This window comes from Sorghum bicolor, chromosome 5 (genome assembly GCF_000003195.3).
Source record: "Sorghum bicolor cultivar BTx623 chromosome 5, Sorghum_bicolor_NCBIv3, whole genome shotgun sequence".
Classification (NCBI taxonomy): domain Eukaryota; kingdom Viridiplantae; phylum Streptophyta; class Magnoliopsida; order Poales; family Poaceae; genus Sorghum; species Sorghum bicolor.
The window spans coordinates 7,789,293-7,804,329 of NC_012874.2; positions in this window are offsets into that span (position 1 = coordinate 7,789,293).

Sequence of the window (15,037 nt, forward strand, 5' to 3'; positions counted from 1 at the left end):
ATGCTCATGAGATGTACATGCACATGAACCCCCAAGATGGCTCCTCATCGGCCAAGAAGGAGAAGAAGGACTTGGCCCTCAAAGCTTCTCACAAGGGCAAGGCTAAGAAGATTGAAGTTGAGTCATCAACTTCAAGTGATGATGATGCATCTATTGCCCTCTGTTGACACTAGCTAACACCACTTAGATACTAGGTTGTCATCCCTAGCATGGCGCCAGAGTGTACAAAGGTATTTATAAATGTAAAGGCTCTCTAGAAAATAATCTATTCTATCCGCAAGCGCACAGATAAAACACCTCATTGTAGCATTTCACCAGGATAAGTATTCCAGGTATCGTTATTTATAATTTTGCTTAGGGGATCTTAAGAAGATGGAATTAACTCAAAGGGGCAAAATCTATCAAGGCATAGACTAGAGACAAACTTGCAAGAACATGATTACTAATGAGAAACTCGTCACACAGTCACTTACTTTAGCAGGGGGTAAACCATAAAGATAATGATAATGAATTATAAGTTTATAGGATAAAGAGCACAACGATTAGAAAATAGACTACTCCTCATATATGTAGGTGATGTCGGATTAGCTAGAGAATGGATTCTAAGTTATCTACTAACTACTAAGTCATAATCTACTCTAGTTATCTACAAGATCATATATAGCATAAAAGACTCTTCATTCATGTATAAGGAACATTGATAAAGTAAATCAGAACATCGCATGACTTACTCCACAATACCGGTTCTGCCTGTCCTATCAACGGAGGGTGGACTATATAAGAATCAACGAAGCTGTCACTATCGCGAACTACCACACGACTCGGCCAATAGGATACATTTGCAGATAAATAACATCTAAGCACCTCGCTCACATGTGATCTATCACCTAACTCCCTTGCGACAAGAGCTAAGCGCTTTGCAAACTTATACATAAACTCATTATCAATTAGAACTATATCAAATATAGAACTAGAGCAAACTAAGAACATAATAATTAGAGACATAATGCAATTAGAACAATAGAATTAGAGAAAGATATGAATAATACCAATCTTTATTACCGAAGATCCGAATCCAGAGCGTAGTGCTCTACTTCTCTAATTGCTATCTAATCAAACCTCTAAACTTGAAGGATTAGGGAGTAGCTAATTCTAATTCTCTGTGGGAGAGAAGCTCTAAACCCTAACTTTGATGGCTACCTCTGAATAATGATTTCTCCTCTCCTCCTCCAGGGGCCAGGGGGTCTGGTTTTATAGTCCCCTCAAGTGAACGTGAGCCATTGGATCAAACCGACATAGATTGTATGGTTTAGATTGATCCTTTAGGTCGGTGGAGTCTTGCCCCGAAGCAGAGTCCTGGTTGGCTTCCTGGCTAGGGCGGGCGCCCAAGGGGGGTGGGCGGGCGCCCTGCCCCCGAGCCCGATTCGCTTCCCGTTCGTTCCCGTGGCTTCTGGACCCTTCTAGATCAAGGAAAATTGCGCGGCACGTAATTATCTCATTGTACACATGACATGTGGGCCTTCTCTCCATATTTTCTGATAAACCCATGTAGAAATAGATAAACACCAAAACTCGTGGAATTCTGTCAGATAAAACCCTAATTCTAGATGTTTGTTTCATATTGATCCTTTTCTATGTTTATTTGTTTATTAATTTTAGTACTTAAGGACCGTCAACAAACTCCCCCAAGCTTACCCTTTGCTCGTCCCTGAGCAAAAAGCTAAACTCAGACGGATCAGGAGTTGCTTCGATGTTTTCTTTCCTGACAGGCACACATGCTTTTACATAAAAAATTCTTCCAGATTAGAGTGAAGTGTTATGAAGTTTAGTACCTGCACTTAAGTCTTAGGTAATTGAAAGACAAAATATTTAAGTCAAGCACTGTTCCTCCTGTCTATACTTCACCTTTGTTCTAGAGTTTTTCACAAATTTTCAAAATAAAACTCAGAGTTCCCAGCAATGATTCTCTCAAGTCTCTCTATATGTGATATTTGTGGATCCTTACCATAATGTCACTTTCCTATAGCTAATGGAATATTTAAGTGGAGCTCATAGGAGTGAAAAACAGCTCATACATATGTGGTCTAATCGAGCCATGGATCCAAAGGAACTCAACATATAATTAAATCAAGATGTGCATGTGTGATGGAGTAAATGATAGTGATGGTGAAGATATATAAATAAAACTTAGTTCTCATTGCTCCTCATATTGCTATCTCTCCTCCTCTTTGATCTTTGCTTTGGGAGAACATGGGCTATCTTTTTTTCTCTTTCTCTTTTTTTTTCAGGTGGGTAGTAGATACCCCTAATTCTACTGTCGGACACTTGTCCATTTTTTTCCGCTCAAGTGGGCATCTTTGTACCCCTAATTCTACTTCGGACACTTGTCCATTTTTACTTCTCGTCTCACTCTTTTTTCTTTCTTTTCCGATGTTTCGGGCACTTACCCCTTTTTATTTCCTCGCATATTTTTGCATAACCCATACCTCTTCTGCATTGAATCTTTTTAGAGAGAATAACAATATTCGGGACAGTGAGTGATAATATTTTTAGCAGTTTTAATGATGATGGATGCTGTGGTAGATGTGTGCAAGTGAATATCTTAATTTAACCACATGAAAAGCTCCTAAGGGTCTACACAGCTCGATCAAACTCAATGTAAATATAGTAAAAGATGTTATAGCAAGTATGGCTGTGGTAGGTAGTTTTGTATACTAGGAACTCATCATGTGATTTGTAAGTTTTCAAAATAAATCTCCAGAACTTAGTGTAGTAGAAACAAGATAAACAGTAGCTCAACTTTATATAATGCCTTTCTCTTACCTAGACTTTAGTTTTATGCTTCCTAAAGATAGTAATTTTAGTTTTAGTAATTCCTGGAAGAACTCTAATATAAAAGCTAGGTACTTGTAAGTAAGCAAACAGAGCAACTGTTCATCATTCCCATCATGCATTTTTTTGGTCTTTTTATTATTTTCTAGAGATTAAGACTTAGCAGATAAATAAAGCACACTTATCTACACACTCTTTTTATTTTGTTTTCATGTTTATAGAATGCAGTAAATTAAAGCAAGAAAATATTTATTTGGTTTTCTATGTTTTTCCTTTTTAAGGTAAATTAAATACTAAGACAGAATAGAATAAATAAGAAGAGCAAATAAAAACTTACTTGATAAATTTGGGAGGAACTCCCCCAAGCTGGATGTTGACGTCGATCTTACCCGATGTTCCAGAACCGCATCATGGTTGTGATGTTGTCGTTCATTGTTGTTGTATCTTGTCTTAGCTCTTGTACTGCAGCTGCATGGTCCTGGTTCCATTTTTGTTGTTCTTCCAGGAGTCTTCCATGTTCTGCTTGTGTGTTCTGGATGTTGAGGAGGGTGTTGTCGGTGCGAGTGAAGAAAGCACCGGCCTCTTGATAGTAGTTATTCGTGAAAGCGTAGGAGGCGTCGGAATATCGTCCTGCATCAAATTGGGGCGGAGGTCTAGATCCTGAAGCTCCGTATGGATCAGTGGAGTACCTGCCCGTATGAAAAGGCGGGTTTGTCCACTGGTGATCTTGGCTCTCCGGCCATGTCTCCTCTGTTGGCTCTTGTGGTTGCGCATGACGAGCCCATGGGTCTCGAAGGACTCGTGGATTGTAATCGCAATAATGCAGGTGTGCTGCTTCTTCTGGTCCAGGGTTAGCTCCATACCAGGTGCGTTCTCGGTGAGTGGTTATCCTTTCAGATGCCACTCGCTGTGGAGTTCTCTGGTTCACTGGTGTTGCTGCAATCTCAATCAAAAAGTTTTGCACAACGTAGAGGCCAAGGTTCGGGTTAGGTAACCGAATCTTGCCTTTATCATCATACAGCATATACATTATATTCCCCTCTTTCTTTAACATCCGAGCTTGTCTAAATGTGTCATAGCCATGATAAATTCTTAATTCTTCTATGAAGTCCAATGACGAGTTTTCTAGTAAGTGAAGATTAGTGGCTAGACGAGTGATAAGTGAAGTACATCCTACTGGTCCCTGAAGACTAGGTATACTAAGCCAATGTGAAACTAATAATGTAACAGGTGAAGTAGGTACTTTACTAATAGCAGCATATAAAAGTTGTAAATCTCCTATTCTTACTTTCCTAATATCATCGCGATAGAAAAGATTGTACCCAAGCCATTTGTGAAACATCCTAAGAGTGGGGTGTTCCATGTCACTGGTTCGGGCTTGACTGTAAAAATTATCTCTAGATATTTCTCTCCAGAACTGTTGTCTCTCAAAATTGGGTAAATCGGAGTCAATGTTCAGGATGCATCTTGAAGAGAAACCAAGATGGTCGCTCAGCTCTCTCCAAGACAACATAATTTCTTGTTTGAACATCCGAAAAACAATTCCCCCCTCATAGTATTGTAAGGTGCAAAGAAATTCGAGGGTGAGAAGACGAGAACCCAGCTCAGTTATATTCCAAAAATTTGTCCAACCCATCATTTGAAAAATTAAGTCGAATTCAGTGTCCATACCTGTTTCTTGTAGTAGGGTTGGATCGAGAGTAGGGGTATGAATGAAATCTTTGTTCTTCAATTGCTGATAGACTTCCTTCTCCCTTCGGGTCTTCAGTCCAAGGTCTCCTATCTTGAGAAGGACCTTAACTTGCTGACCTGATAAAGATGATGGAGCTTGTGTGGGTGTCGGGTCGATGCTCATCTCTGATGGCTGTGAGGAGTGTCGAGTTGAACTCCTTGTACCAATGTTCTTGAGAGCCTTCCCTGCATTCTTCACCTTCTTAAACATCCTGTAAACAAAAGTTGGCAAAAACACAACTAGTGGAAAATGTGAGATAAAATGTTAGTGGTCAGCTGTCCGGAGTGTCAGTGGTCCAGGGGTTAATCGTTCAAGACAAATTTCTATTTTGGTAGAGCCTCCCCCTAAACAACTTTTACTTCCGCTTAGACAACGGGATCACTTCTTGCTAGGTGACAATCACTCTCTCAAAAGAACTCTAACCTTCCCTTCCACTCTCCTCTTTCTCTCTACTCTCTTCTCTTCACTACAAGAACTCCTTCTCGGGAAACTGAAACTTGTATGGTTTTCTGGAGTGTTTGTGTGAAGAGAAGGGGAGCTGGAGGTGGCCTTTTATAGGAGGAAAAGGGGACAGGGCGGGCGCCCAAGGTAGGTGGGCGGGCGCCCACTTGTGATGCCCATCCTGGCTGCCCTCTCTCCACTTGCTTCCTTGCTTTGATCTTACGCAAAATAATGTTGTGTTGGTAGTGGTTGGACGGTGGAAAGATGTCAGGTGAGTGGAAACATATTGGTGGATGAAATTATATGATGGGATGTATGTGAGGTGAAGTGTATGACATGTGGGACCCAAAGAGTGTGGGTCATGCTTCTAGAAGGTTAATATAATTAAATATAATGTAAGAAAATCTATAGGAATTAAAACTTAATGAAAATGATAATGGAAAATATTTTTGTGCCTCCACAATAATTAATAAATATGGGTTGTTACACACCACGAATATTATTTATATGGGGCTTTTTAATTATTATAATAATGCTATGACTAATGCAAGAATTAATTATGCAAGAATATGAGAAAAATAATGCGGATGAATACCGATTTACCTCCCGGTGAGGGTTTGGGATTTTTAGGTCCCCCAAGCTGGACCTCCAAATCTTTTAATCTTCTAAGTTACCTTCCTCCGGAGATGGTGTCTCCAGTGGTTCTTCATGAACTTCCTTCACTGTAGAGTCTCTCTCTGGTCTGGGTTTGAATGTGAAGTGTTCTTCTTGACCGTTTATGTTGAACTTGATTTCTCCCTTCCCGACATCAATGTGGGCATTGACAGTGCTCAGAAATGGCCTTCCAAGGATGATGGACACTTTTGAGTCAGGACACATGTCCAGTACTACGAAGTCTACTGGCACCAGGAAATCTCTAATCTTGACTGGAATGTTCTCGGCGATGCCCAACGGGTGTCGAACCGATTGATCCGCTAATTGTAGGCACATTGATGTTGGTTCTAAAGTTGCATGCTCAAGCTTTTTGTAGACTGATGCTGGCATCACGCTGACACTTGCTCCAAGATCACAAAGTGCATTGTTGAAGTGTTGGTTTCCGATCGAGCAATCAATAGTGGGACATCCAGGATCTTCCTTCTTCTTTGGTGGCTTATTTAGGATGGCCGCACTACATTCTTCTGTCAGCTTGATAACCTCAGTGGTGGGCAGTGGTCTCTTCTTGTTAAGAATATCTCTGATGTACTTTGCATATGTAGGTACCTGTATGGCATCGAGCAGAGGTATGTTGACATATAATTTCTGAATGACCTCTACAAACATACCAAACTGCTCATCCGACTGCAGTCCTCTGTTTCTTCTGGGAAATGGCAAATAGTTGGTGTCGTAAAAATCTTTCCTCATTTCTCCAGTTCTTGGTGGTTGTAGCAGATCTTCTGCTCCAACTGGGCTTTCTTCTTCCATCACTGCTGGTTGCACTGGTGCTGATGTTCTTTGTTTCTCTTTTGGGTATGGTGGATCTCTGGTAGCTTTGCCTCCTCTAGTAGTTATATTCTTTACCTGCTCAATGTTAGTAGCAACAGGCAGTGCAGCAGCTAACTTTATTAATTTAAGCTCTACCCTCTTATTAAGAGTGTTTTCCTCATCAAAGGCAGTTAGTAGAAAATCCATTTTATTATGTATATCTTTTAGAGATGATTCATTTGTATCTAGCCTTTGTTTAACTTCATCATTAATTTTGGTTTGCTGAGCAATTATCTCTTTTAATGAAAGTTGCTTGACAGTATTACCTAAATTCATACCTTTGCTATTGGGTTGACTCGAAGTTGGATGATATTTGTATGCTGTCTCAATGGCCCTTTGATCTTCTTTGAACTTGGCCCTCTGGTCAATCCAATGGAGCAAATTTTCCATCTTAGTTGATAATGCATTTACTTCCTCTGGTATTTCTTCAGTTTGATGACATTGTTGAGCTTTATCTTGGAACCAGCTTTGGTTTTCTGCTATCTTATCCAAAAGTATTTCTGCTTTTCCAGTTGTAAGCTCCAAGAATGATCCTTTAGGAGATGCATCTAGGCACTCACGAGACTTCTGGGATAATCCATGGTAGAAGGTCTGCATAAGTAACCATGTGGCCATTCCATGGTGAGGACAATCTGATATGTATCCTTGAAAACGCTCCCATGCTTCTGAAATGGCTTCTGTCTTCTGCTGTTGGAAACTGACAATATTTTCTCTGAAGGCAGTTGTTTTGCCTATAGGGAAAAACTTTGATAGAAAGGCATCTGACAAGTTCGTCCAGTTGTTGATGTTATCTTGATGAGTGTAGAACCACTTCCTCGCCTTCCCTTCTAGTGAGAATGGAAAGAGACGAAGCAGTATGACGTCTTTGTCGACTCCGTTGATGTGGATTGTGCTTCCAATCTCTAAGAAATTCTGCAAGTGTGCACTGGCATCTTCATGTGCCTTTCCACTGAATTGTGTAGCTTGTACCAAATTGATGAGGCTTGACTTGAGCTCAAACTCGGGTATTCCTTCTTCTACTGCAAATCTTGGACCGGTTGGAATGTTGTCAAGACTTGGAGCAGAGAATTCTTGCTAGGTCTTTTGTGCCATAGCTTCAGCAATTGGTAGCTAGCTTCTTCTTCTCTTGATTGCTTTGGTTCTGATGATGAAGAGTTGAATGTACCCAAAGTCAATCCTGTTATACCCTATATAAAAATATAAACATAGAAAAACAACAGGATGAACCTGCCAAAGCAGAGGTGCCTTGTTATGATTTCTCACTTAGTAGCTGTTTTTATGCAATTATTTCTCTATAGTCTAGTCTAAAATTTTATATGAATAACCTTGATTGATTTTCTGGCTTTCCTAAGCATTACCCTTTTGTTCTCTTTTATGACTTATTACGAGCAATCCACGAGCAATCCGCGGGGAAGGCTCAAGAACCCCTCACAAATCACTTGGTGAGGCTCGAAACAATCTCCAATCACGAGCTCAACACCACCGCTGCTCCAAGCCGTCTAGGGCGTCGGGAAACACCCAAGAGTAACAAGAAATCCGCAGCAAACTCAAGAATCAAGTGCCACTAAATGTAACTCTCAAAGCAATGCACTTGAATCTCACTCAATCTCACTAGGATTAGCAATCAAGCAAGGAGATGAGTGGAGGGAGTGTTCTCTAGCTCAATGTATGTCTCAAGTAATCAAATGTGCAAGAGTGAACCTCCCAAAGCCGGCCACCTTCTATTTATAAGCCCCTCCAAGAAACTAGCCGTTGGCCACTTTCATTGGGCCGAAATCGGGGGCACCGGACGCTACCAAGTGATCACCGGACGCTCGACCCCCAGCGTCCGGTGCTCAGGGGTTGGCCACATGTCCTACTTGAATCCCGCGTGTCAGTTTCTAACGGCTACCTACAACACACCGGATGCTCTGCAGGTCCACACCGGACGCGTCCGGTGCACACCGGACCCATGCACAGAGAGTTCTGCAAACCTGCTGGGTCACCGGACGCTAAGCACCGGTAGCGTCCGGTGCTCACCGAACCCACACACAGAGAGGGTTGCAAAACGCCTTCACACAGGACGCTAACCACCGGACGCACTCAGAGAGCGTCCGGTGCTCAACCCTAGCAGGGTCAAGCACACCGGACTCTGGGGCCAGCGTCCGGTGCCTCCACACTCAGCGTCCGGTGAGTGTTTCTCAGAGAGAAAACACTCCCGTGACTTCTCCAAATTTCCCATCGGCGCAATAGAAAAAAATACACTTAAGTTTCTCAAAAGCGCCGAATCCTAGGAACCCACACCCCTCTCAACCCTAGGAACTCCATCTCCTTTGAAAATGTGCTAACACCAACAATTGTCCACCACCAAAGTGCATGTGTGTTAGCTTTTCACAAACATTTTCACCCAAAGGAGTTAAGTTAGCACTTTACTAGATCCTAATGCATATGCTCAAGATATGGACCTAGTAGCACTTGATTCGAGAGATGACCGTGATTTCCCCTCTTGATAGTCGGCTATCTATCCTAAACCCGGTCATTCACTTCTCTACTCATCTTAGACCGGCAAAAGTAAAACCCTATGTTTATACCTTTGCCTTGATAACTTTGCTCCTCGTCTATCACCATGATCTTCACTTCATGCTTCATCCCTTTGTGATCATGTGGCCACCTTTCCATGCCATCATGCACCTTCATCACATGTGTTGCTATGCCTAACTCAAATCACTTAAACACAAGGCATTAGCAACTTGGTGCCATTAATTACCAAAACCAAACTTGGGCTTTCAATCTCCCCCTTTTTGGTAATTGATGACAACCATCACAAAGATATGAAATGAAAACAAAATGAACTTGAATTGCTTGTCCAAAGCATTTTAATGATGAGACAAGGTTGGACAACCATTTCAATTTTGGTTTTGGTAGTACTAGCTCCCCCTACATATGTGCTTGCATGAGTTTGGTTCAAGTTTGCACATATGCATGAATTAGAATTTTGGGAGATTTAGTACTACCAAAATGATGCTAAGGTATATAAAATGGACCTTTGAAGCGTGATACCAATCGGAGTTGCCAATATACCATCCTTAGCACCAATGTAGCTAGACATACATCAAAAACTCAAGATACCTCGTGAGATCACATTATATGTCTAGATACTACATGAAAATAAAACTCTATGCTAGAATTCAAAGCATCATTCAAGTTCTATTTCTAGCAAGCACCAATCAAACAAGAGTAGTATATTTAAACTTGCAATGCAACACCTCATTATGTTAGTGCACAAACAAATGCAACAAATGGTTCATGAGCTTGCTCCCCCTATTTGTGTGCTCAAGTTTTAATTTTCCAAAAGTTATCTCTCCCCCTTAAGCACTTTTCTCTCCCTTTATGACTTTATCTTTGTTTCTCTCCCCCTTTGTCATCAATGACCACAAAGGTTCAAATTTTAGTGAGAATTAAGTCAAACAATGTGAGGGTCAAATTATGGTTCCATCTAGATCACTTGCCTAGAACATGTAATTCGGTTTGATCCAAGGACAAGCTTTTTCACACCTCATGAAGTATAAGGGTTATCTTGACCATGTTGAATTACATATCATAAGCTCATATTCTAGATTCAACACTAGGCTTGCAAGCTCACCAACATGTCATATGCTACCACTAGATCAGTCAATCATAGAAACAATAGTGGTACCATACATACATCAAAATCCTTTTGTTTGTCATGAATGAGCCTATTGTCATGCAAACATGTCTATATGTTCTAATCATGTCCTTAGCAAAGTATGAATGCTATGTCAACCAACTTTACCTTGCTTTGTTGGAGGAGAGGCATGTCATATGTAAATGTGGGGGTGAACTCATCTCAAGTTGGAGAAGTCAAGTATGTTCAATTCATTTCTCAACTTGCAAAATCTCTTCTCATCAAGTTGCTTTGTGAAGATGTCGGCTAGTTGATCTTCGGTGCCAATGCTTTCAATGCTAATATCACCCTTTTGTTGATGGTCCCTTATGAAATGGTGCCTTATGTCAATGTGCTTGGTTCTTGAATGTTAAACCGGATTTTGTGTCATCTTGATTGCACTCTCATTGTCACATAGCAAAGGCACATTCTTGAATTTGATTCCAAAGTCATTCAAGGTAGCTTTCATCCAAAGCAATTGTGCACAACAACTACCGGCACTAATGTATTCGGCCTCGGCGGTTGATAGTGCAACACTATTTTGTTTCTTTGATGACCATGAAACTAGAGACCTTCCTAGCAATTGACAAGTGCCACTTGTGCTCATTCTATCAATCTTGCATCCACCATAGTCGGAGTTCGAATATCCAATCAATTCAAAGTTAGACCCCTTGGGATACCATAATCCAACATCATGAGTGCCCTTAAGATACCTCAATATCCTCTTGGTTGCCTTCAAGTGACTTTCCCTTGGTGAAGCTTGGTATCTTGCACATTTGCACACACTAAACATTACATCTGGCCTTGATGCGGTGACATAGAGCAAACTTCTAATCATGGACCGGTATAGCTTTTGATCTACCATGTTGCCACTTGCATCACTACCTAATTGATCATTTGTGCCCATAGGTGTGCTCATTGGTTTTGCTTCTTGCAACCCAAACTTCTTGATCATGTCCTTGATGTACTTGCCTTGACTTACAAAAGTGCCATCCTTCATTTGCTTGATTTGAAGTCCAAGGAAGTAACTGTTGATATTTGGGAACGCAATAAGGAATTGATCCGCAAGCGCACGGATATCGGTGAGCACTTCACCCGGGAGGTTATCCAGAGTATCGTATTTATTTTTTTACCACTAGGAGAAAGAGTGCATCTGACTAACCGGTCTATTACTACTAACCCTTTAGGCAACAAAGAATGTCTCTCGATGTGAGTGATAAATAGAGAAGACTGCAACCGTAGTCTAGGACCTTCTAACCTTAGTAAGGATGATCTACTGTTCTATTGGGGAGGCTAACGGAATCTAGACACCACAAAGGATGTTCAACCCGCACCTATAAACCCTATCCTTCCTGCTAACGAGATATGGTCTGCAAAGGTAACTCGGAATTGTCACATTCCTCACTACTACCACGGTCTAGCTAGTCAGGGAATATCTATGAGTACCCCAGCCTAAACACATGTTTACGCCAGCAATGATTACTCTAAACTCTACGCGAAGAGATTAAAGTAAACTCATAAACCAGAAGAACAATAAAACAAGAACTTACTAGAATTTAGAAGTCGAAATACTGAAGAATCCTAGGAGCAAGCTTCGGGTTAGGAGAACTTGATCCCGCAGGTACAAGCTTGGAGTAGACACCGACAGGCCGGGCTTCCTCCAATCTACACCTCCACTGCATCTCTCTCAATCTAGTAGAAACTAGAAGATCTATTTCTACTTTACATTGGTTGCTAAGCCTAAAAAGAAATATTATTTAGAGAAGAGGTTTTCCTTCGAGGGTGTTGACGGTCCTTAAGTACTAAAATTAACAATCAAATAAACATGGAAAAGGATCAATCTGAAACAAAGATCTAGAATTAGGGTTTTATCTGACAGAATTTCACGAGCTTTGGTGTTTATCTATTTCTGCAGGGGGTTATCAGAGAATATGGAGAGAAGGCCCACATGTCATGTTCACAACGAGATAATTACGTGCCGCACAATTTTCTTCAATCTAGAAGAGTCCAGAAGCACGGGAACGAACGAGAAGAGGATCGGGCTCGGGGGCAGGGCGCCCGCCCACCCCCCTTGGGCGCCCGCCCTGGCCAGGAGTTGGATTAGGACTCTGCTTCGGGGCTAAACTCCACCGACCTAAAGGATCAATCTAAACCACACAATCAATGTCGGTTTGATCCGACGGCTCAAATTTACTTGAAGGGACTATAAAACCAAGGCCTCTCCCCCTGGAGGAGAGAGGAGAAGAGAAGAAATCATTATTCAGAGGTAGCAATCAAAGTTAGGGTTTAGAGCTTCTCTCCCACAGAGAATTAGAATTAGCTACTCCCTAATCCTTCAAGTTTAGAGGTTTGATTAGATAGCAATTAGAGAAGTAGAGCACTACGCTCTGGATTTGGATCTTCGGTAATAAAGATTGGTATTATTCATATCTTTCTCTAATTCTTTGTTCTAATTGCATTATGTCTCTAATTATTATGTTCTTAGTTTGTTCTAGTTCTATATTTGATATAGTTCTAATTGATAATGAGTTTATGTATAAGTTTGCAAAGCGCTTAGCTCTTGACGCAAGGGAGTTAGGTGATAGATCACATGTGAGCGTGGTGCTTAAATGTTATTTATCTGCAAATGTATCCTATTGGCCGGGTCGTGTGGTAGTTCGCGATAGTGACAGCTTCGTTGATTCTTATATAGTCCACCCTCCGTTGATAGGACAGGCAGAACCGGTATTGTGGAGTAAGTCTTGCGATGCTCTGATTTACTTTAGCAATGTTCCTTATACATGAATGAAGAGTCTTTTATGCTATATATGATCTTGTAGATAACTAGAGTAGATTATGACTTAGTAGTTAGTAGATAACTTAGAATCCATTCTCTAGCTAATCCGACATCACCTACATATATGAGGAGTAGTCTATTTTCTAATCGCTGTGTTATTTATCCCTTGAACTTATAATTCATTATCATTATCTTTATGGTTTACCCCCTGCTAAAGTAAGTGACTGTGTGACGAGTTTCTCATTAGTAATCGTGTTCTTGCAAATTTATCTCTACTCTATGCTTTGATAGATTTTGCCCTTAATTTAATCTCCTTAGTTCTCTTGAGCAAAATTATAAATAACGATACCTGGAATACTTATCCTGGTGAAATGCTACAATGAGGTGTTTTATCTGTGCGCTTGCGGATAGAATAGATTATTTTCTAGAGAGCCTTTACATTTATAAATACCTTTGTACACTCTGGCACCATGCTGGGGATGACAACCTAGTATCTAAGTGGTGTTAGCTAGTGTCAACAAGCATTTCTGGCGCCGTTGCCGGGGATCTCATAAGGGAATCATAAGGACCAAAAGGGTAATATATAGGAACGGTAAGGGAAGCCAGTAAATCAGTCAAGGTTATTCATATAAAATATTAGACTAGACTATAGAGAAATAATTGCATAAAAATAGCTACTAAGTGAGAAATCATAACAAGGCACCTCTGCTTTGGCAGGTTGACCCTGTTGTTTTTCTATGTTTATATTTTTATACAGGGTATATCAGGATTGACTTTGGGTACATTCAACTCTTCATCATCAGAACCAAAGCAATCAAGAGAAGAAGAAGCTAGCTACCAATTGCTGAAGCTATGGCACAAAAGACCCTACAAGAATTCTCTGCTCCAAGTCTTGAGAACATTCCAACCAAGATTTGCAGTAGAAGAAGGAGTACCCGAGTTCGAGCTCAAGTCAAGCCTCATCAATTTGGTACAAGCTACACAATTCAGTGGAAAGGCACATGAAGATGCTAGTGCACACTTGCAGAATTTTTTAGAGATTGGAAGCACAATCCACATCAACGGAGTTGACAAAGACGTCATACTGCTTCGCCTTTTTCCATTCTCACTAGAAGGAAAAGCGAGGAAGTGGTTCTACACTCATCAAGATAACATCAACAACTGGACGAACTTGTCAGATGCCTTTCTATCAAAGTTTTTTCCTATAGGCAAAACAACTGCCTTAAGAGGAAATATTGTTAGTTTCCAACAGCAGAAGACAGAAGCCATTTCAGAAGCATGAGAGCATTTTTAAGGATACATATCAGATTGTCCTCACCATGGAATGGCCGCATTATTACTTATGCAGACCTTCTACCATGGATTAACCCAGAAGGCTCGTGAGTGCCTAGATGCATCTGCTAAAGGATCATTCTTGGAGCTTACAACTGGAAAAGCATAGATACTTTTGGATAAGATAGTAGAAAATCAAAGCTGGTTCCAAGATAAAGCTCAACAATGTCATCGAACTGAAGAAATACCAGAAGAAGTAAATGCATTATCAACTAAGATGGAAAATTTGCTCTATTGGATTGACCAGAGGGCCAAGTTCAAAGAAGATCAAAGGGCCATGGAGACAGCATACAAATATCAACCAACTTCGAGTCAACCCAATAGCAAAGGTATGAATTCAGGTAATACTTTCAAACAACTTTCGTTAAAAGAGATAATTGCTCAACAAACCAAAACTAATGATGAAGTTAAACAAAGGCTAGATACAAATGAATCATCTCTAAAAGATATACACAATAAAATGGATTTTCTATTAACTGCCTTTGATGAGCAAAACACTCTTAATAAAAGGGTAGAGCTTAAATTAATAAAGTTAGTTGCTGCACTGCCTATTGCTACTAACATTGAGCAGGTAAAGAATATAACTACTAGAGGAGGCAAAGCCACTAGGGATCCCCCATTCCCAAAAGAGAAACAAAGAACATCAGCACCACGGCAACCAGCAGTGATAGAAGAAGAAAGCCCAGTTGAAGCAGAAGATCTGCTACAACCATCAAGAACTGGAGAGATGAGGAAAGAT